This window comes from Salvia splendens, chromosome 15 (genome assembly GCF_004379255.2).
Source record: "Salvia splendens isolate huo1 chromosome 15, SspV2, whole genome shotgun sequence".
In the NCBI taxonomy this organism is placed as follows: Eukaryota; Viridiplantae; Streptophyta; class Magnoliopsida; order Lamiales; family Lamiaceae; genus Salvia; species Salvia splendens.
This window is the reverse complement of record NC_056046.1, coordinates 24,557,620-24,578,625: the sequence shown is the minus strand read 5'-3', so window position 1 is coordinate 24,578,625 and position 21,006 is coordinate 24,557,620. Positions and strand designations below refer to the sequence as shown.

Genomic DNA, 21,006 nt, shown 5'->3' with positions numbered 1-21,006 from the left:
TTGTAAAACTCAGCCGCCTTTGCTTTTTGGTAGCTCTTTGGTACGTACTTATTATATATCTCCTCCTTGAAGTTCTCCCATGTCATTCTACCGACTTGATCTCGTGGCGTAGTCTTCATCTTGGTATCCCACCAGAAGTCGGCTGACCCAGTTAGTTGGTAGGTCACACAAGTCATTCGTTCCTCATCGTTTCACATCAGAACTGTGAAAATGCGCTCTAGTGCGCGTATCCATGTCTCGGCCTTTGCCGGTTCTCCCATTCCATCGAAGACAGGAGGATTTTGCTTTAGCAAAAACTATTCAATATGCCATTCCGGCTTAGGTTGAGGAGGTGATGGTGATGATGCTTGCACGCGTTTCTCCTTTCGATTATTTCCCATTTTAGTTGATTCAATTTCGCCACTGCCAGAACTATTTCCTCTCGTCTACGACCTTTGTTCGTATATCATAATCTATCAGGGTGCTCATATTTTCATTCCAATACTATCGTACAACGATGATCTTATGCGACGATCTTGAATACTCCGACTCACAACTTTCTGTTGTTATCCATATATCCCTTGGTCAACCACTTACATAAATTCTGAGCCGCAAAACATGATAATTTGGTGTACACGGCTTCTCTCAACTTTCTATTTCTCAAGACCTTATATCTAGGTATGGCATAACGTTTGATTCTTCGGCCGCTTGCTACAACTAAGCATAGATGCAAAAATATTCAACTCTGCGTGTTGTTGGTGTATCATCTTTTTGTATGTGTCTCTTCAACTTATTCCTCATATGTGTTTGTAGAGATCGAGCCATTGTCTTTCTTGAGGGTCTTGTATCAAGAATTTAGAAATCTATTTAACAGTCTTACTTGGATCAGAACAAGTTTCAACATGAGGAGCACTATTGAAATTGCCCTTGATTAGAATGGCTCCGAAAATGACTCAAGAGGAACAAGAATGAGTCACTACTTTCATTAAAAGGAAACAGTGATGCATCACTTGCAAATTGCAGGTCAATCAAAGGTTTTAAATGCACGAAAAGAATACCATTGTCAAGGAGCTTCATAGAAAGAAATTTATGATAATCCAAGTAAGTACTGTCAATTAAACTCATCCATTCTAGCTACAAAGGTAGCACTCCTTCATTTCCCGAAGATAATAGAAGCGTTCTCGAAAACTCTAGATTCGAAGTCAAGATTCTTGGTGTCGTTACAGCAATTAACTGTCCTTGAAGATCACACCTTCATATTATTTTTGGCACGCCATAGCGGTCATTCTCACTAAAACATGGTAATAACCCTCCCGGCCTTAACGTGTCATAAGTGTAGTCATATTTGTAACGCGTCGTCGCATTAACATGTTATGCACGATTGCATTCACTTTATTTGATTGCATGCACAAAATCTTGTCGTTGTAAGGATACATCACCTAACATTTCTTCTTGTCTTGATCTCGTTAGAAACTTCCTTTCGTTTTGTTCTTATCATCCAGGGAAGACAATAGGCAATTACAATAATCCGTCTAGTTCGAAGTACATGTTTTCGTTTGTCCCATCACTCAGGAAAGTGATATTGTAGTTACCAGTTTACAACTATGTTCGAGCACGTTCGGCCTAGCATACTTCTTAGGCACTCTATGTTTTCCAGACATAGTTCATAGTCTCATGCTTATACATATATTCGATCATTGCTTAATTCAAGCTTCATATGGATTCTACGTTTGATCCATATGGTTAATAAATACGGGCGATCGTGATTAAAAGAATTAAATAGAAAGACGAAAAGAATTAGGGTTTCAACACAAGATGGACCAACAATTAATATCCAAATAATAAGCAAGAGTTTAATATTATCCAACAAGAAATTCAGAACATCCAATACCCCAACAATTAAAGTTGTCGGCCCAAATAAATCATAATTTAATGACACGTCACAGCGGACACGACCAAGAGAAAGAGTGACGTCATGTGTGACGACACAACGACACTCAAGGTTCAAAGACATCAATAACATATTAGGTTCACTTGCTCAACACCACCACATCCTCGTCGCCGCTCAACCTGCACATAGGGAAAACACATGCAGGGCTGAGTACTATAAGAATACTCAATGGGCTCACGCCGAAAACATTTTCAATAAAAGTTGTCAATTTATCATGCCATACTTAAGTAACCGTCGGGGTTTAGCTTTAGAAAGGCCCGAGGCACTAAAATCATTTTCCCATAGTAAAAGTCGACTGATCAGTCATTTTCCCATAGACGTTAGCCATATCTGTCAATACATGACTTGGAATGTGGCCACAAACCAAGCCACTAGACCGGCCAGCCCGTACGCTAGCACACGATCTACCATAGGTGTACACTAGTCCAAGTATTGCGGCCCTACGAGGACCCGAATTCGATTTATATAACAATGGCACATAGCCATATCAGATAGGCACGTAAAAATCAAATCACGGCATGATAAACACAGTTTCATTTCCATCGATAAAATATTTAGGACATTGTCCTTATTTAAAAGAAAGCCCACCTCGAGTGCTTAATTTGAAATTACGTTCTTTCCCTTGCGATCACGATTCCCTTGCGATGATTCACCTTTAACAATTTATATAATAGATAAATCAACACACTTTCAAATTAAAAAAAAAAAAAAAGATGCATGCATCCTAAGCGAAGTTATTTATCTCGTTTTGTCTCGATTATTCGGCGGCCGCTTACGCCCCCTAATTTCCACCGTTGGCTCCTCGTATTTTCTTAATGATATCGAAATAAAATCCCCAAAATAATAAAAATGTGTAATTAAATTATCGCAACCATTTTCCCTTGTACTATATTTATTTCGGGCTTAGGACATAATTATTCATTCGTTGAAGTATTCCGAAATTAATTAAATAATTCCCCACATTTAATTTAATTATCAATTCAAAGATTTATTTAATTATTGGCCCAACTAAAATACTCCCATCCTTATTTTTTTCCCTTAACCAAGTTAAAAGGGCCCAACTCTATTTTTAAACCAAGGCCCAACTCCAATTTTTTTTAAAACCAAAAAGCCCAAAGGGGAAAAACCCCCCCATCCCACGTCTAACACCATCTCTCTCTCTCTACCTCTCTTCTTCTTCCTCGACGAAAAACTTGCTGAAGCTCGACATTTCCTCCGACTCCCCGTCGGAATTACGGGGCGGCTGCTGCTGTCGGAAAATCGCGACGCCGCCGCTGCTGCGCAGTCGCCTTCACCGTCAGACGCTGCCGGGAGATGCGACGCCACTGTTGTCGCCGATCGCGAATTCCAGATCTGTCTGCACAGTCGCTGCCGTCGTCGGGGAGCTGCTGTCGCCGCCGTCGTAGCTGCTGCTGTGCTCCTCGCCGGAGGCCGCCGTCGCGGGGTCAAGCCGCAGCAGGAGACGCAGCGCCGTTCGCCCGTGCCGCCAACCACCGTCGCCGTTATTCAATCGGGGCAGTCCCTACTTACTCCGAACAGATCCCACGCAGCCCCGATTAACTCCGAAAGGTAAATTCTCGATCAAAAACGTTTCTTTTCGTTCTTAATTTTGAATTACACAATGAGGGTGTTCAATTGTTGATGGGAGTTTGTTCGTATAATTTGCGAGAGTTTAAGATGGCAGTCATGGGTGAATGCAGAAAGTAAGCGTGTGTTTGATGTGTATAGAGTTCAAATTTAAAAGGAATTTTTACCTTCTGCCTGAAGTTGAATTGGGATGATAATAGTGTTGGGTGAACAAAGAGGTTCCTCCGGATGTGGTTTCTGTCAATAGAGATTACAGATGTTGATTTCGAACAACATTGAGAAGTCCACAAAACGTATTGATGAAATTGATTACCTTGAATAGAAGTTGAAGAATGGTTCTTGCTTTCTTGCTTGCAGGTACGATAGGTGGAGAAAAGAATAACTGATATAGGATTTAATGTAGTGGAGAGGGGGTTGGGGATATGGGAGAGATTTGTGGGAGAGAGAGGAACGGTTTCAACGTGTTGAGGGAATGAATTCGAATTTTCCTTTTTTTTTCTTATTTTTGAATTAATTTGCATTTATCTGGTATTTATTTGCAGATTACGGAGGAGGAGTATCTTTTCACGGAGGAGGAAGATATCTGCAGGATCTTTAATTAATATTTGAATTAAAGATATTTTATTTTAATTAGTTTAGTTTAAATCACAGCCCATTGTATTTTATTTTAAATTGTGCAGTCCATAATTTATTTATCACGGACTGGACCTTTATATTATTTATTTAATTTATCGGATCCAACACGGAATTGAGTCCAATAAATATATACCTCACGGAAAGGAATTATTTATATACGCTTAATGTTTTATTTCACAAATCTCTAGTCCAACAACAATTAATTTGCCGACAATTAATTCACGGCTTCGCGAAAATAATAGCATTAAAAACCAGTAAATTAGGGTTCACAAATTAGGTTTAGAAAAACGGGGCGTTACAAAATCTTTTCCTCATCTTCTCCATTGAAACCTTGTTCTTGATTCATTCATGCATATAGTGAGTGTAGGAATCACAGATCGCAAAATTAATCGGTGGGAATTTGTGTTTGTATGAGAAAAACTGTGAATATGCGATTGTGAATGAATATGTGTAAAGTTTGAATGATTCATTGGTGAATGATGTGTGGTTATATGAGAACATGACTGTGAGAACCTTTTGAAACATGTTTGTGTGTGGGAAGCATGAAAAATTGTGTTTGGTTGAATGAGGAAGAAACCCTATTTTCGAAATTTTGAGACCTGAAAACTGTGGTGTTCAGACAGTGATTTCTGACGTGTGTTTGACTGAGCAAAGAATCTTATTTTGGTTCGAATTTTTAACTGAGTAAACTTCAAGGTGTTTTCTGTGTGGTGTGTAAATTTCAGCCCCTTTTGACAAAAGATGAATATTTAATAAATTTTTGAAGTCGACTGCGCAATTCTGCCAAAAACTTGTATTTTCGCCTAGAAAGTTTCGTTTTCTATTTGACCAATAAAATGGCCTCATTTTGATGTGAAATTTGAACTGAATGAAATTTGAAGTGTCTTCTGTGTTTTGTGAAAATTTCAGCCTCATTGGGCATCGGATGAATTTTTGGTGAATTTTTCAAATGAACTGCGCAGTGCTGCCAGAATTTTTATATTCCGACTAGAGAGTTGCATTAATGTTTTGACTGACCAATCGACATGATTTGAGTGAGAAATTTTAACCGGATGAACTTGAATGTGTCTACTGTGTTGTAAATTTTAGCTTCATATGAGGTCGGATGGATTTTTGGTGATTTTTACAAACAAACCGCGCAGTTCTGCCAGATTTGTTGTTATGTGGAAATATCACTTGTTGCCAAGTTTTAATGAATTATATGATGCATGTATGATTTGGGAAGGTATCCTGTGACGTGATTTTGTGTGACACGTTGAGAAATATTATGGCATGTTGTTCCTTAGGTTGATGAATGTTGGGATGGGTAAATTAACGGAATGATAAAAGGAACGATAAGACATGCATGGTAATGTGAATTTATGGAAGGCTGATTTGTGTTGTGATGATTGGCAAGGGTTATTGTGTGTACGTGAGCACAAGGAACGAGGGTTGCCTTAAGTGGATATTGAATTGATTAAACCAACGAGGTGGGCTTTCTTTACAAATCTTTTTATTTTCCAAAAATATGATGTGGTGTTATAATGGTGGTTTAACTTGTTATGTCATGCCATGGATTGTCTTGATTGAGATTGTGTGCCTGATGCCTAGTTCATCTGATTTTACTCCGTTAGGCTATATGGCTGTGTTGTGAAACGAATTCGGGTCTGAGTAGGGCCGCAAACCCTATCAGGCTGTGTACACTGGTGAGATCGGGAGCAGTCCTTGCTAGTCGGCCGGTCTCGTGGCGAATAGTTGTGTCGCACTGTGGATTGATGATTGTGATTGATGGATTGTTGAGAAAATGGGGAGATTATTTTACTAGCCAGTCTATGAAACGTTTTTGAGTTCTCGATGATATTTCTTTACTATGTATAAAACTCGAGATCACTGGTATGGATGACATAACTGTATAAATGTTTTCGGCATGAGCCCATTGAGTACAATAAGTACTCAGCCCTGCATATGTTTTTCCCTATGTGCAGGTTGAGCTGGATGTTGCGGTATATGTTGAGTTGGCCTAGGAACTTTGGATGCGTTGTGTCTTCATACATCCTTGACTCTCTTTAAACCTTATTTTCGCTGCAATATTTTTGAACTATGCCTCAAGACTTTATTCTGTTTCGTATTGTGTTTGAGCATGTTTGATTGTGTTAGGCGTCAATCTTATGTTTACCCTGTTACTCTGAAATGGTTTTTCGTGAACTAAACCAAATGTTTTCTTTTGGATGTTAATTGGATTTTAATATTTATTTTCTCCGTTGCTTCTTTTAAAAAATCCTTTGCCATAAGTTGTTGCTAATTAATAATAAATTTATAACATTAAGTTTCTTTAAACTAAAAATTTGTTGTCTAAACTTTTAATGAACTAAAATATTATTCCTTTAAGCTAATTAAGTTTTCATATAAAATGTTATCCTTAAATGTTGTCTTTAATGTTATCCCGTGGTCACGATCGTCTCGTTTGTAGTGCCCCTAGTTTGGGCGGTCGTGATAATAAGGAAGTTCTTGAACCATACAGCCTCTTTTGCAGCCTCCAAAGCGGCCACATACTCGGCTTCCATGGTCGAGTCCGCGATGCATTTCTGCTTCACACTCTTCTAAGGTGAACACATATCCTGAAGTAGATTTTCTCGAGTCCTGATCAGCTTGAAAGTCTGAGTCAGTATATCCCAAAGGACAGAGCTCCACTGCATTGTAAACTAGAGCATAGTCCTTAGTCCGTTTAAGGTACTTGAGTATGTTCTTTACGGCAGTCCAATGTCCTTGGCCCAGATTCGACTGATATCTTGTCACCATGCCAACAGCAAAGCAAATATCAGGTCTAGTACAAAGCATAGCATACATGAGACTTCCAACTGCCGAAGCGTATGGAATTCTTCTCATTGCTTGTATCTCAGACGGAGTTTTAAGGCACATCTCTTGAGATAAATGGATGTCGTGTCTAAAAGGTAAGAAACCTTTCTTGGCGTCCTGCATGCTAAAACGACTAAGTACTGTGTTGATGTAAGGTTCTTGAGATAAGCACAACATCTTCTTTTCTCGATTCTGAAGAACCTTGATCCCGAGGATGTGTCCCGCGTCTCCCATATCCTTCATCTCGAACTGGTTCGACAACCATTTTCGTACTGATGATAACATCTTTTTATTGTTTCCAATTAGAAGAATGTCATCTACATATAAAACTAAGAACACCGCATTCCCCTTATCAACTTTCTTATACACGCAGCTTTCACTTGGGCACTTTTCGAATCCAAACTAGCGAACAGTTTGATCGAAACATTGGTTCCACGATCCAGATGCTTGCTTGAGGCCATAAATGGCCTTCTTAAGCTTCCAAACCATGTGTTCTTTGCCCTTTATGGCATATCCTTTGGGTTGTTCCATGTAGATGGTCTCCTCAAGACCGCCGTTTAGAAACGCAGTCTTAACGTCCATCTGCCATACATCTCAATCCTTATAAGCTGCAATAGACAATAGTATCCGGATCGATTTGAGCATGGCCACTGGGGAGAAGGTCTCGTCATAATCGATGCCTTCCTTTTGGGTATACCCCTTGGCCACTAGTCTTGCCTTAAAGGCTTTAACTCGTCCATCGGGTCCACGTTTACGCTTATATATCCACTTGCTCCCAATGGCAGTACAGCCTTCGGGTAGGACGGACAAATTGTAGACGTCTTTGTCTATCATAGGTTGTAGTTCCGAATCCATTGCTTTCACCCATTCGCAATGATCGACATCTGTCTGCGCCTCCGTAAAGTTCTAGGGATCTAATACATTGTTGTCCGAGGAGTGATCCATAGATTCTCCCAAACCAATATATTTGTCGGGCTCATGCGAGACCCTCCCACTGCGGCGCGGTACTACAATATTTTGAGTAGAAGTTGAAGTTTCGGGAATTGTTTGTACACTTGGTACTTGTTCTTGGTTAATGTAACTTGTGACATAAGTTAGCTCATCAAGAGCCACTTCACTGTTGGGTTTATGATTCATTACATAGTCTTCCTCTAAGAATATCACGTGAGTACTCACAATTACTTTCTTGTCTCGGAGACTAAAGAATTCATAACCTTTCGTCCCTTTGGGTTATCCTATAAACAAACATACCTCCGTCCTTGATCCTAGCTTAGTTGGATCCTTTTCCAATACATGAGCCGGGCAACCCCAAATCTTGAGATGTGCTAGATTGGGCTTGCGCCCAGTCCACAACTCATAAGGAGTAGTAGGTACGGATTTTGATGGTAAATTGTCTAAAATATGGCTTGCAGAAAGCAAGGCATGTCCCCAAAATGAAATAGGCAGACGTGCATAACTCATCATCGATCGAACCATATTTAACAAGGTCCTGTTCCTTCTTTCAGCCACGCCGTTCTGCTGGGGCGTGCCCAGTGCAGTCAGTTGGGATTCAATACCCGACTCCGATATGTAGTCCAAAAATTCAGCACTAAGGTATTCGCCTCCACGATCAGATCGTAGGCTTTTGATATTCTTTCCATGATACTTCTCTACAAGAGTCTTAAAGTCTTTAAACTTGTCAAAAGACTCTGACTTGTGACGCATCAACTAGACATATACAACTTTCGAGAAGTCATCAATAAATGTGATGAAGTATCGAAAACCACCTCTTGCCTTCGTATACATTGGTCCACATACATCGGAATGAACGAGCTCAAGCACTTCCTTGGCCCTATTGCCCTTAGCCTTAAAAGGCCTCTTGGTCATCTTGCCTTCTAAGCATGACTCACACTTATGATAAGGTTCCTTCTCTAGACCTTTAATTAGATCTTGTTGAACAAGAGAATGGATCCTCCTTTCATTTGCATGACCAAGTCTAAGATGCCATAAGTACGTTTCGTTCATTGAACTTGAAGGTTCATTTCGTTTCTTTGAATTTTTCGATGTTGTATTGAGTTCTGATTTGCGATTATTAAATTGTGTAGAAGTGATTGTGTACAGATTGTTTTCCATGATACCACGACAGATATAAGAACCATCTTTCTTAATAATGCAGTTGTCATTAAAAGAAATCGAATATCCATCAAAAATCAATTTAGAAACTGAAATTAGATTTCTTCTAAAAGAAGGTATCAACAAAACATTCTTCAAAATCAAAAATCTATCACTACTAAAACGCAAATAAATGTCTCCCACTGCAACGGCCGCCACTTTGGTAGCTTCGCCCAGCTGGACTTCGATCTCACGATCATGTAGCCGTCTTGTCACCTGCATTAAGTCAGGATCAAAACAAATATGATCAGTGGCTCTTGTGTCAATAACCCAAGTGCAAGTAGATGTCAAAGTCAAACATGACTCAACTACTAAAGCTTGGTGCATACCTGTAGCCTTGCCCATTTTAGGACAGTCTGGCTTCCAATTCCCCTTTTCTCCGCACTTGAAACACTTCCCCGAGGGCTTCTTATTTGCCATTTTCTTCTTCTCTCCCTTAGCCACTTTGCCCGATTCTGAGTGCGGTGCCTTCCTTTTTCCTTTGCTAGGCTTGAAGCCAGAGGAACGAGGTGCCGAAGTCATCATGGCACCCGTAGCCTGGACCACAAGGTCCTCTGCTTACTGAGGTGGGCTTTATTACTTAAACTCTTTTATTTGAAATGATATGTTATGGTGAAATAAGGGTGGTTTAAAATAGTATGTCATGCCGTATTTTATGTTTTGAATTGCCTATCTGATTGTCTACTGGGATAATATCCTACTAGACTTTGGTAGTTAACGAATTCGGGTCTGACTAGGGAGTGAGTCCCTACTCGGACTAGTGCACTGATAGGGATCGTTAGCCGTCCCCTAGGTCGGCCGGTCCAGTGATCGAGATTGTGGCCACATTCTCGTTTCACATGATAGCTCAGATATGGTACATGATGGGGGATGATGATTGCCTGCAGGCACTATTTTTATTAAAGAAATGATTTAGTGTTTCTCGGCTTTTTTAAAGTAAAACCCGAGATTCACTCGATGATGGCTTGACATGTCTTAAATGATAAATGTATTTCGGGCATGAGTTCACTGAGTGCATCAAGTACTCAGCCCCTGCATATGTTTTCCCTATGTGCAGGTTGAGCGTGGACGGGGGACGGAGGATGTTGAGCATTGGACAGAGACAGTATTCAATAAATGATCCGGTTACTATTGTGTCTTCATACATAGTAGTAGCTAACTCTCAAATGCTTCCGCTATGTCAAGTTTTAAAATTCTGATGTTTTCTGTATTCTGCAGAACTATGTCATTCACACTATGTTACTTCGTGATTTGAAACTTTGATTTGATAATGGAATTTCATCTTTTGATCGATATGTCGTACTCCTTTTGATTGTTCCCCCATCTTTCCCGCTTCTTAAATCCCCCACGAGTCACGATTCCCCGTGCTTCCTATCCTTAGGAAGTGCGGTCGTGACACCCTAGGCAGAAGGGTCGAGAGGGATGGCGGCGCTGGCCGAGAGCAGCCGCGCTGTCGCGTGAGCTGCTGGCCGGGAGCGCTCGCCACCCAGACAATCGGATAGGCCGAGACAGGGGTCCAAGCTGGCCGAGAGCAAGCACGCCACCATGCGCCCTGCAGGCCGAGAGCTCGAGCCGCCCGACGGAACGCTGGCCGAGACGCGTCAGCACCCGACGGTTGACACATCCGAGACGGAGATCGAGATGCTGGCCGAAAGGCGCGCGCCTGGCCGAGAAGTGTCGGCACCCGACGAGCCGAGACGCTGAGACGGGGACTCGCCGCTGGCCGAGAGGAGCCGCGCCTCAACGCACGCTCCTGGCCGAGACGCTGGCGACACCCGACGAGCCACAGGCCGAGACACTGGCGCGCCACCTGCGCGCCGGTGGCCGAGACGCTGCGTGCGTCGTGATTCGACGACGAACTCGTCGGATCTTCATCGTTCATCATTCGTGCGAACCTCGTACGATGAGATAACGATGAAGGATTATTTTAATGATTATTTAAATATTTTATTAAAAGATATCATTAAAATATTATTATTTAACGGAAATAAAATCTTTTTGGAAGATTTGTCTAGATTTTAGTAATATTTTTATTATTTTCTATATCTATGGAAATAAATAATATTATTTTATTCCTAGATTATATAGATGAGAATAATTTAATAGTTTCCTAATATTTATCTAGACTTTAGGAATAATTTTATTATTTTCTATATCTATGAAAATAAATAATATTATTTTGATTCCTAGATGATATAGATGAGAATAGTTTATAGTTTTCTAATATTTATATATCTAAGATCCTAAAAAGGATAGATATGTATGAATACATTAAATAATAAAATATCTCTTCCTAATCTTGAACAAGGAAATAATTTGAATTTATTTTTCATGTCTTATTAAGGATTAAATAATTTGTTTATTTTAGATATACCTTATAGTAGACATGAATAAGAATTAAATTTTAGAATAATAGTTTCCTAAAGGAAGATAACAACATAAAACTAAAGATTTAATTATCCAGTAGATTAAATACCAACAGAATTTAATTAAGCTTTTATCTACCTAAAGGCTTAGGATAATTAAAGAAAAACCATAATCCAAATATCTAAGCTATAATTACGAACTCAACGTTTGTATATGGTCTCCATCAATTGGTCTGCAATTTATGAAGTCTTTTTCTAATATTATCGCCACCTGCTCTGTGGGGACGATAATCCTAAGAAAATAGCAAGTTCATGAGGGCGGACTTCTCAAATATAAATAGTATGAACTAGAATGTGGTTTCCAATATTATCGCCACTTGCTCTGTGGGGACAATAATCTTAAGAAACTACGAAATTCAGAAGTTCACACAGGATTTATGAGATAGCTTCATCTTGTTAGCAGCACATAAGCATTGTTATGGGAGTGTGTTGTAGAAATGAGATTCTGTAATGCTAAATTCAGTGGTCTTGCTTAGGCAACATTAGGCGGCCATGCCACTTTGTGGTCTCTGGACTATTCGTCGGTGTTGTGACCAGTAATATTTTAAGATTTTAATGCGTATTGACTTCCTCTGGAGGGTACAAAATTTTAATTATACAGTTGTAAGATTTTGAAAAGTTTTATGGTTAATCTAATCAAATTTCTTACATAAGTTTATGACAAATAGTAAAATACTCTGTTTTGCAGTGCAATTCAAATCGTCACAATGTCGTTCAATCCTCCTTCTGCAATTCTCAAAGAAAACAAACTCGAGGGCCAAAATTACATAGAATGGAAACAAAATTTGGACATCGTTCTTACAGCTGAAGAATACAACTTTGTGCTCACAACCCCGCGACCTCCAGTACCGGCGGCTAACGCTGCGGTAGGACTCAGAGATGCACATAGAAAGTGGCATAAGGCGAATGAGATGGCTAAGTGCTACATGTTGGCATCTATGTCTTCAGTACTCAAGCATCAGCATTCTGCCATGGAAACTGCCACTGAAATTATGCAGAATCTCAAGAATCTTTTTGGTACTCAGAATCGAACGGCTAAGTCTCAAGCCTTTCGGAGTATCATGTCGAAGACAATGAAGGAAGGCTCGTCTGTGAGGGACCATGTCCTCGAGATGATGGGCCACCTCAACCAGATTGAGGTGTTGGGAGGGACGATCGATCCCGAGTCACAGGTAACAATCATCCTTCAAAGTCTTCCCCCTAGCTTCCAGCAGTTCAAGCTCAACTTTGAGATGAACAAAAGGAATTACACCTTGGCAGAACTATTGACTGAATTTCAGTCAGCAGAGGACCTTATGGTCCAGGCTAAGGCTGCCATGATGACTTCGGCACCTCGTTCCTCTGGCTTCAAGCCTAACAAAGGAAAAAGGAAGGCACCGAACTCAGAATCGGGCAAAGTGGCTAAGGGAATGAAGAAGAAAAGGGCAAATAAGAAGCCCTCGGGGAAGTGTTTCAAGTGCGGAGAAAAGGGGCATTGGAAGCCAGACTGTCCTAAAAGGGGCAAGGCTACAGGTATGCACCAAGCTTTAGTAGTTGAGTCATGTTTGACTTTGACATCTACTTGCACTTGGGTTATTGACACAGGAGCTACTGATCATATTTGTTTTGATCCTGACTTAATGCAGGTGACAAGACGGTTACATGATTGTGAGATCGAAGTCCAGCTGGGCGACGCTACCAAAGTGGCGGTCGTTGCAGTGGGAGACATTTATTTGCGTTTTAGTAGTGATAGATTTTGATTATAAAGAATGTTTTGTTGATACCTTCTTTTAGAAGAAATTTAATTTCAGTTTCTAAATTGGTTTTTGATGGATATTCGATTTCTTTTAATGACAACTGCATTATTAAGAAAGATGGTTCTTATATCTGTCGTGGTATCATTGAAAATAATCTGTACACAATCACTTCTACACAATTTAATAATCGCAAATCAGAACTCAATACAACATCAAAAATTTCAAAGAAACGAAAGGAACCTTCAAGTTCAATGAACGAAACGTACTTATGGCACCTTAGACTTGGTCATGCAAATGAAATGAGGATACATTCTCTTGTTCAACAAGATCTTATTAAAGGTCTAGAGGAGGAACTTTTTCATAAGTGTGAGTCATGCTTAGAAGGCAAGATGACCAAGAGGCCTTTTAAGGCTAAGGGCAATAGGGCCAAGGAAGTACTTGAGCTCGTTCATTCCGATGTATGTGGACCAATGTCTACGGAGGCAAGAGGTGGTTTTCGATACTTCATCACATTTATTGATGACTTCTCAAAAATTGGATATGTCTATTTGATGCGTCACAAGTCAGAGTCTTTTGACAAGTTTAAAAACTTTAAGAGTCTTGTGGAGAAGTATTATGGAAAGAATATCAAAAGCCTACGATCTGATCGTGGAGGCGAATACCTCAGTGCCGAATTTTTGGACTACTTATCGGAGTCGGGTATTGAATCCCAACTGACTGCGCCTGGCATGCCCCAGCAGAACGGCGTGGCTGAAAAAAGGAACAGGACCTTGTTAAATATGGTTCGATCGATGATGAGTTATGCACGTCTGCCTATTTCATTTTGGGGACATGCCTTGCTTTCTGCAAGCCATATTTTAGACAATTTACCATCAAAATCCGTACCTACTACTCCTTATGAGTTGTGGACTGGGTGCAAGCCCAATCTAGCACATCTCAAGATTTGGGGTTGCCCGGCTCATGTATTGGAAAAGGATCCAACTAAGCTAGGATCAAGGACGGAGGTATGTTTGTTTATAGGATACCCCAAAGGGACGAAAGGTTATGAATTCTTTTGTCTCCGAGACAAGAAAGTCATTGTGAGTACTCACGCGACATTCTTAGAGGAAGACTATGTAATGAATCATAAACCTAGCAGTGAAGTGGCTCTTGATGAGCTAACTTCTGTCACAAGTCCCATTAACCAAGAACAAGTACCAAGTGTACAAACAATTCCCGAAACTTCAACTTCTGCTCAAAATATTGTAGTGCCGCACCGCAGTGGGAGGGTCTCGCATGAGCCCGACAGATACATTGGTTTGGGAGAATCTATGGATCACTCCTCGGACAGCAATGTATTAGATCCCTGGAACTTTGCGGAGGCGCAGGCAGATGTCGATCATTACGAATGGGTGAAAGCAATGGATTCGGAACTACAATCTATGATATACAAAGACGTCTACGATTTGTCCGTTTCTAAACGGCGGTCTTGAGGAGACCATCTACATGGAACAACCCGAAGGATATGCCATAAAGGGCAAAGAACGCATGGTTTAGAAGCTTAAGAAGGCCATTTATGGCCTCAAGCAAGCATCTAGATCGTGGAACCAATGTTTCGATCAAACTGTTCGCAAGTTTGGATTCGAAAAGTGCCCAAGTGAAAGCTGCGTGTATAAGAAAATTGATAAGGGGAATGTGGTGTTCTTAGTTTTATATGTAGATGACATTCTTCTAATTGGAAACAATAAAAAGATGTTGTCATCAGTACGAACATGGTTGTCGAACCAGTTCGAGATGAAGGATAGGGAGACGCGATCAAGGTTCTTCGGAATCGAGAAAAGAAGATGTTGTGCTTATCTCAATAACCTTACATCAACACAGTACTTAGTCGTTTTAGCATGCAGGACGCCAAGAAAGGTTTCTTACCTTTTAGACACGGCATCCATTTATCCCAAGAGATGTGCCCTAAAATGTCGTCTGAGATACAAGCAATGAGAAGGATTCCATACGCTTCGCCAGTTGGAAGTCTCATGTATGCTATGCTTTGTACTATACCTGATATTTGCTTTGTTGTTGGCATGGTGGCAAGATATCAGTCGAATCCGGGCCAAGAACATTGGACTGCCGTAAAGAACATACTCAAGTACCTTAAACGTACTAAGAACTATGCTCTAGTTTACAATGCAGTCGAGCTCTGTCCTTTGGGATATACTGACTCAGACTTTCAAGCTGATCAGGACTGGAGAAAATCTACTTCAGGATATGTGTTCACCTTAGGAGGTGGAGCCGTAATTTGGAAGAGTGTGAAGCAGAAATGCATCGCGGACTCGACCATGGAAGCCGAGTATGTGGCCGCTTCGGAGGCTGCAAAAGAGGCTGTATGGTTCAAGAACTTCCTTATGGATTTAGGTGTGGTTTCGAATCTGCCTAAGAGCATCACCATTTATTGTGACAATTCTGGTGTTGTGGCAACCTCGAAAGAACCAAGAGCTCACAAAGCGAGCAAACACATAGAGCGGAAGTATCATATCATCAGGGATATAGTGCAGAGAGGAGACATACAAGTGGTCAAGATTGCGTCAGAGAACAACCTGGCAGATCCTTTTACAAAGGCTTAAGCGGTGAAATCGTTCGAGTGCCACGTTGAAGGGATGGGCGTTCGACTCATTCAAGACCTCAACTCGCTTTCAGTATAAGTGGGAGAAATTTTAGACGTGTGCACAAACATTTTGTATACTCGAAAGCTGTTTTGAGTATAAGTGGGAGATTGTTAGGGTTTTGTATACTAGAAATTCTTATTTTCCAATAAATGCAACAGATTTTTTTTGTCATAATGTTGTTATGTTTTACATTTAAAGGTTGTTTATTACATATTTAAATGTATAAGCAAACGTAACTAAGTCTAAGTCTTTGTTTTAGTAGACCGGTTGTGGGCATCGTCCAATTTAAGGTAACACGGTCAGTTCTAAACAAAGAAAAATAAGAATTTCACAACCTAGATAGGCCTAGACTACCTATCGTGAAAGGTTGCAATGTCAGTCCGATTATTTCTAAGCCTTATTGAAATAAGATGACGTTGGTATGGCATAGCACTGAATAGATCTAACAGCAAGATGAGTCTTTATGCTATCTACTGAAAGACGAGGTCTTGATAATTAATTTCTTAATCAATGTACGGTAGCATTGAGCATACGATATTGAGCATCTACTACTTTGACTTACCAAAGGTGCGGGTTTTTCGTCACCCAACGATCCAGGTATATTGGGTAGTGGCGATCATTATCTAGCGGTGCTAGGATTGCTAATACGTTGAATCGTGCGCGAGGGGAGTCTCGTTTGATTACATCCACAAGAGGAGCTCGAAACAAGGTTTTATTATTCGGAACCTAGCTAGTTGGAGTTTAATTACTCCATGAATAATAAATAAGAGTTTCTTGCAAAGTCTACTCTTGGAGATTAAAATATGTTAATTAATTAAGTCCATAGCAGAAAATAATTAATTAATGGTTGTTTCTATCTTAAGCGCGGGAAATAAATTAAATGCAATTAAAGGAAACCCGGAATACTTGTAATTTCGGATTTGGAATGCAGTGCAATATTACTTCTGTAGTGGCTGCTTGTAATATTCCAATATAAGCTTATATTAAATTGTGGGTTCAATTTAATTGGTAAAAAGCTAATTGGGTGAGGCTTGTTCCAAATTCTTCCTTAGATCCCTGGTTGGGCCCAATATGTGACTTAATATAAATAGGAGAATAAAGGGGACAGAAAATACACATTATTACTCTATCAAATTTTCGTCCCCCTCTAAGAAAGAGAGAGCTCGAAATTTTGCCTCCTCCGTGAGCTGAGTTCTGTCTTCGTTATTCAAGTCCTAGTACGTTGGTGAGATTTGCCCACACAAATATCAGCGTATAGTCCGGGACATTATTCAGAAGATGCAAGGTTGAGTATTGAAGATCTTCACGTGGAGACGGAGCAAGCCATCATCGATTCTTGATTGAATCAACGAGGTAAATTGGCTAATTCTGTAGTAAGCATGTTTTAGAGATTTTATAAGCTAATTACATGTGATACATGTGATAATTACGCGAATAGAATTTGTCTAAATAAACTACTAAATAGATCAAATTTATGTGATCATTAAATGTTGCACGCTTCCGATGCCAACCCCTTCATGAAGTTCAGTCAATAGTTCTGCCAAGGTGTAATTCCTTTTGTTCATCTCAAAGTTGAGCTTGAACTGCTGGAAGCTAGGGGGAAGACTTTGAAGGATGATTGTTACCTGGGACTCGGGATCGATCGTCCCTCCCAACACCTCAATCTGGTTGAGGTGGCCCATCATCTCGAAGACATAGTCCCTCACAGACGAGCCTTCCTGCATTGTCTTCGACATGATACTCCGAAAGGCTTGAGACTTAGCCGTTCGATTCTGAGTACCAAAAAGATTCTTGAGATTCTGCATAATTTCAGTGGCAGTTTCCATGGCAGCAAACTGATGCTTGAGTACTGAAAACATAGATGCCAACATGTAGCACTTAGCCATCTCATTCGCCTTATGCCACTTTCTATGTGCATCTCTGAGTCCTACCGCAGCGTTAGCCGCCGGTATTGGAGGTCGCGGGGTTGTGAGCAAAAAGTTGTATTCTTCAGCTGTAAGAACGATGTCCAAATTTTGTTTCCATTCTATGTAATTTTGGCCCTCGAGTTTGTTTTCTTTGAGAATTGCAGAAAGAGGGTTGAACGACATTGTGACGATTTGAATTGCACTGCAAAACAGAGTAATTTACTATTTCTCATAAACTTATGTAAGAAATTTGATTAGATTAACCATAAAACTTTTCAAAATCTTACAACTGTAAAATTAAAATTTTGTACCCTCCAGAGGAAGTCAATACGCATTAAAATCTTACAATATTACTGGTCACAACACCGACGAATAGTCCAGAGACCACAGAGTGGCATGGCCGCCCAATGTTGCCTAAGCAAGACCACCGAATTTAGCATTACAGAATCTCATTTCTACAACACACTCCCATAACAATACTTATGTGATGCTAACAAGATCAAGCTATCTCATAAATCATGTGTGAACTTCTGAATCTCGTAGTTTCTTAGGATTATTATCCCCACATAGCAGGTGGCGATAATATTGGAAACCAAATTCGAGTTCATACCAAATTCGAGCAGGTGGCGATAATATTTCTTAGGATTATTGTCCCCACAGTGCAGGTGGCGATAATATTAGAAAAAGGCTTCATAAATTGCAGACCAATTGGTGGAGACCATATACAAACGTTGAGTTCGTAATTATAGCTTAGATATTTGGGTTATGGTTTTTCTTTAATTATCCTTAGCCTTAGGGCAAAGAAAGGCTTGATTAAATTCTGTTGGTATTTAATTTGCTGGATAATTAAATCTTTTATTAATTGGTATCTTCCTTTAGGAAATTATTGTTCTAGAATATAATTCTTATTCATGTCTACTATAAGATATGTCTAAAATAAATTATTTAATTTTTAATAAGACATGAAAAATTAAATTCAAATTAATTCCATTGTTCAAGATTAGGAGAAATATTTTATTATTTAATGTATTCATACATATATCCTTTTTAGGATCTTAGATATATAAATATTAGGAAACTATAAATTATTCTCATCTATATCATCTAGGAATCAAAATAATATTATTTATTTCCATAGATATAGAAAATAATAAAAATATTCCTAAAGTCAAGATAAATATTAGGAAACTATTAAATTATTCTCATCTATATCATCTAGGAATAAAATACTATTATTTATTTCCATAGATATAGAAAATAATAAAAATATTCCTAAAATCTAGACAAATCTTCCAAAAAGATTTTATTTCCATTAAATAATAATATTTTAATGATATCTTTTAATAAAATAATTTAATAATCATTAAAATAATCATTCATCGTTATCTCATCGTACGAGGTTCGCACGAACGATGAACGACGAAGATCCGATGAGTTCGTCATCGAATCACGACGCACGCAGCGGCGCGCCAGTGTCTCTGCCAGTGGCTCGTCGGGTGTCGCCAGCGTCTCGGCCAGGAGCATGGCTGAGGCGCGGCTCCTCTCGGCCAGCGGCGAGTCCCCGTCTCGGTGACTCGGCTCGTCGAGTGCCGACGCTTCTCGGCCAGGCGCACACGTGGCGGCGCGCGCCTCTCGGCCAGCGTCTCGACGTCCGTCTCATATGTGTCGACCGTCGGGTACCGACGCGTCTCGGCCAGCGTTCCATCGGGCGGCTCGAGCTCTCGGCCAGCAGGGCGCACGGTGGCGCGCCTGCTCTCGGCCAGCTCGGACCCCCGTCCCGGCCTATCCGATTTTCTGGGTGGCGCGCGCTCCCGGCTAGCAGCTCGCGCGACATCGCGGCTGCTCTCAGCCAGCGCCGCCATCCCTCTCGACCCTTCCGCCTAGGGTTCTCGGCCTGGCGGCTCGGCGCCTCGGCACGTTCTCGTTCGAACTGCCGCGCCATGCCTTCCACTGTGTCGACCTTGACTCGGGTGCTTCTGGGTCATGCGGTCTCGGCCTGCGGCGCGCATGAGCCCTAGCTCGCCTGCGCGTCGCCCCGTGATCGCGAGTCCACTGTGTCGACATCCCTACCTCGATCGCACGTGGTACGTTCGAGCAATTCAAGTTCTTTGATTCGATAGTTCTTGAGTTCAACATTCATAAAAATTAAACAAAACACAAGAATATTCTTCACAATCAAATTGGACATGCATACATGAATTTCGCGAAATTTAAATCCAAATAATCAGAGCCAAAGACTGGCTTTGATACCAATTGAAGGGGTTGGCAGCGGAAGCGTGCAGCATTTAATGATCACATAAATTTGATCTATTTAGCAGATTATTTAGACAAATTCTATTCGCGTAATTATCACATGTATCATGCTCATAACTTTAATTAAAACATGCTTTAGCATATAAAAATCCCTAAAACATGCTTACTACGGAATTAGCCAATTTACCTCGTTGATTCAATCAAGAATCGATGATGGCTTGCTCCGTCTCCACGTGAAGATCTTCAATACTCGACCTTGGATCTTCTGACTGGTGTCCCGGACTATACGCTGATATTTGTGTGGGCAAATCTCACCAACGTACTAGGACTTGAATAACGAAGATAGAACTCAGCTCACAGAGGAGGCAAAATTTCGAGCTCTCTCTTTCTTAGAGGGGGACGAAAATTTGATAGAGTAATAATGTGTATTTTCTGTCTCCTTTATTCTCCTATTTATATTAAGTCACATATTGGGCCCAGTTAGGGATCTAAGGAAGAATTTGGAACATGCCTCACCCAATTAGCTTTTTACCAATTAAATTGAACCCACAATTTAATATAAGCTTATATTGGAATATTACAAGCAGCCACTACAGAAGTAATATTGCACTGCCTTCCAAATCCGAAATTACAAGTATTCCGCGTTTACTTTAATTGCATTTAATTTATTTTCCGCGCTTAAGATAGAAACATCCATTAATTAATTATTGTCTGCTATGGACTTAATTAATTAAGATATTTTAATCTCCAAGACTGGACTTAGCAAGAAACACTTATTTATTATTCATGGAGTAATTAAACTCCAACTAGCTAGGTTCCGAATAATAAAACCTTGTTTCGAGCTCCTTTTGTGGATGTTATCAAACGAGACTCCCCTCGCGCACGATTCAACGTAATAGCAATCCT

General features: G+C 40.3%; 1 long non-coding RNA gene across 1 annotated transcript; it reads right to left on the bottom strand.

Moving 5' to 3' along the window:
- Positions 1 to 1,881: 1,881 nt before the first annotated feature.
- Positions 1,882 to 3,904, bottom strand: LOC121768192. The gene is made up of 3 exons (XR_006043304.1): positions 3,831 to 3,904; positions 3,685 to 3,754; positions 1,882 to 2,049 (listed from the first exon to the last, which is right to left on the bottom strand). It is a non-coding gene; the product is annotated as an uncharacterized LOC121768192 (long non-coding RNA).
- Positions 3,905 to 21,006: the final 17,102 nt, after the last annotated feature.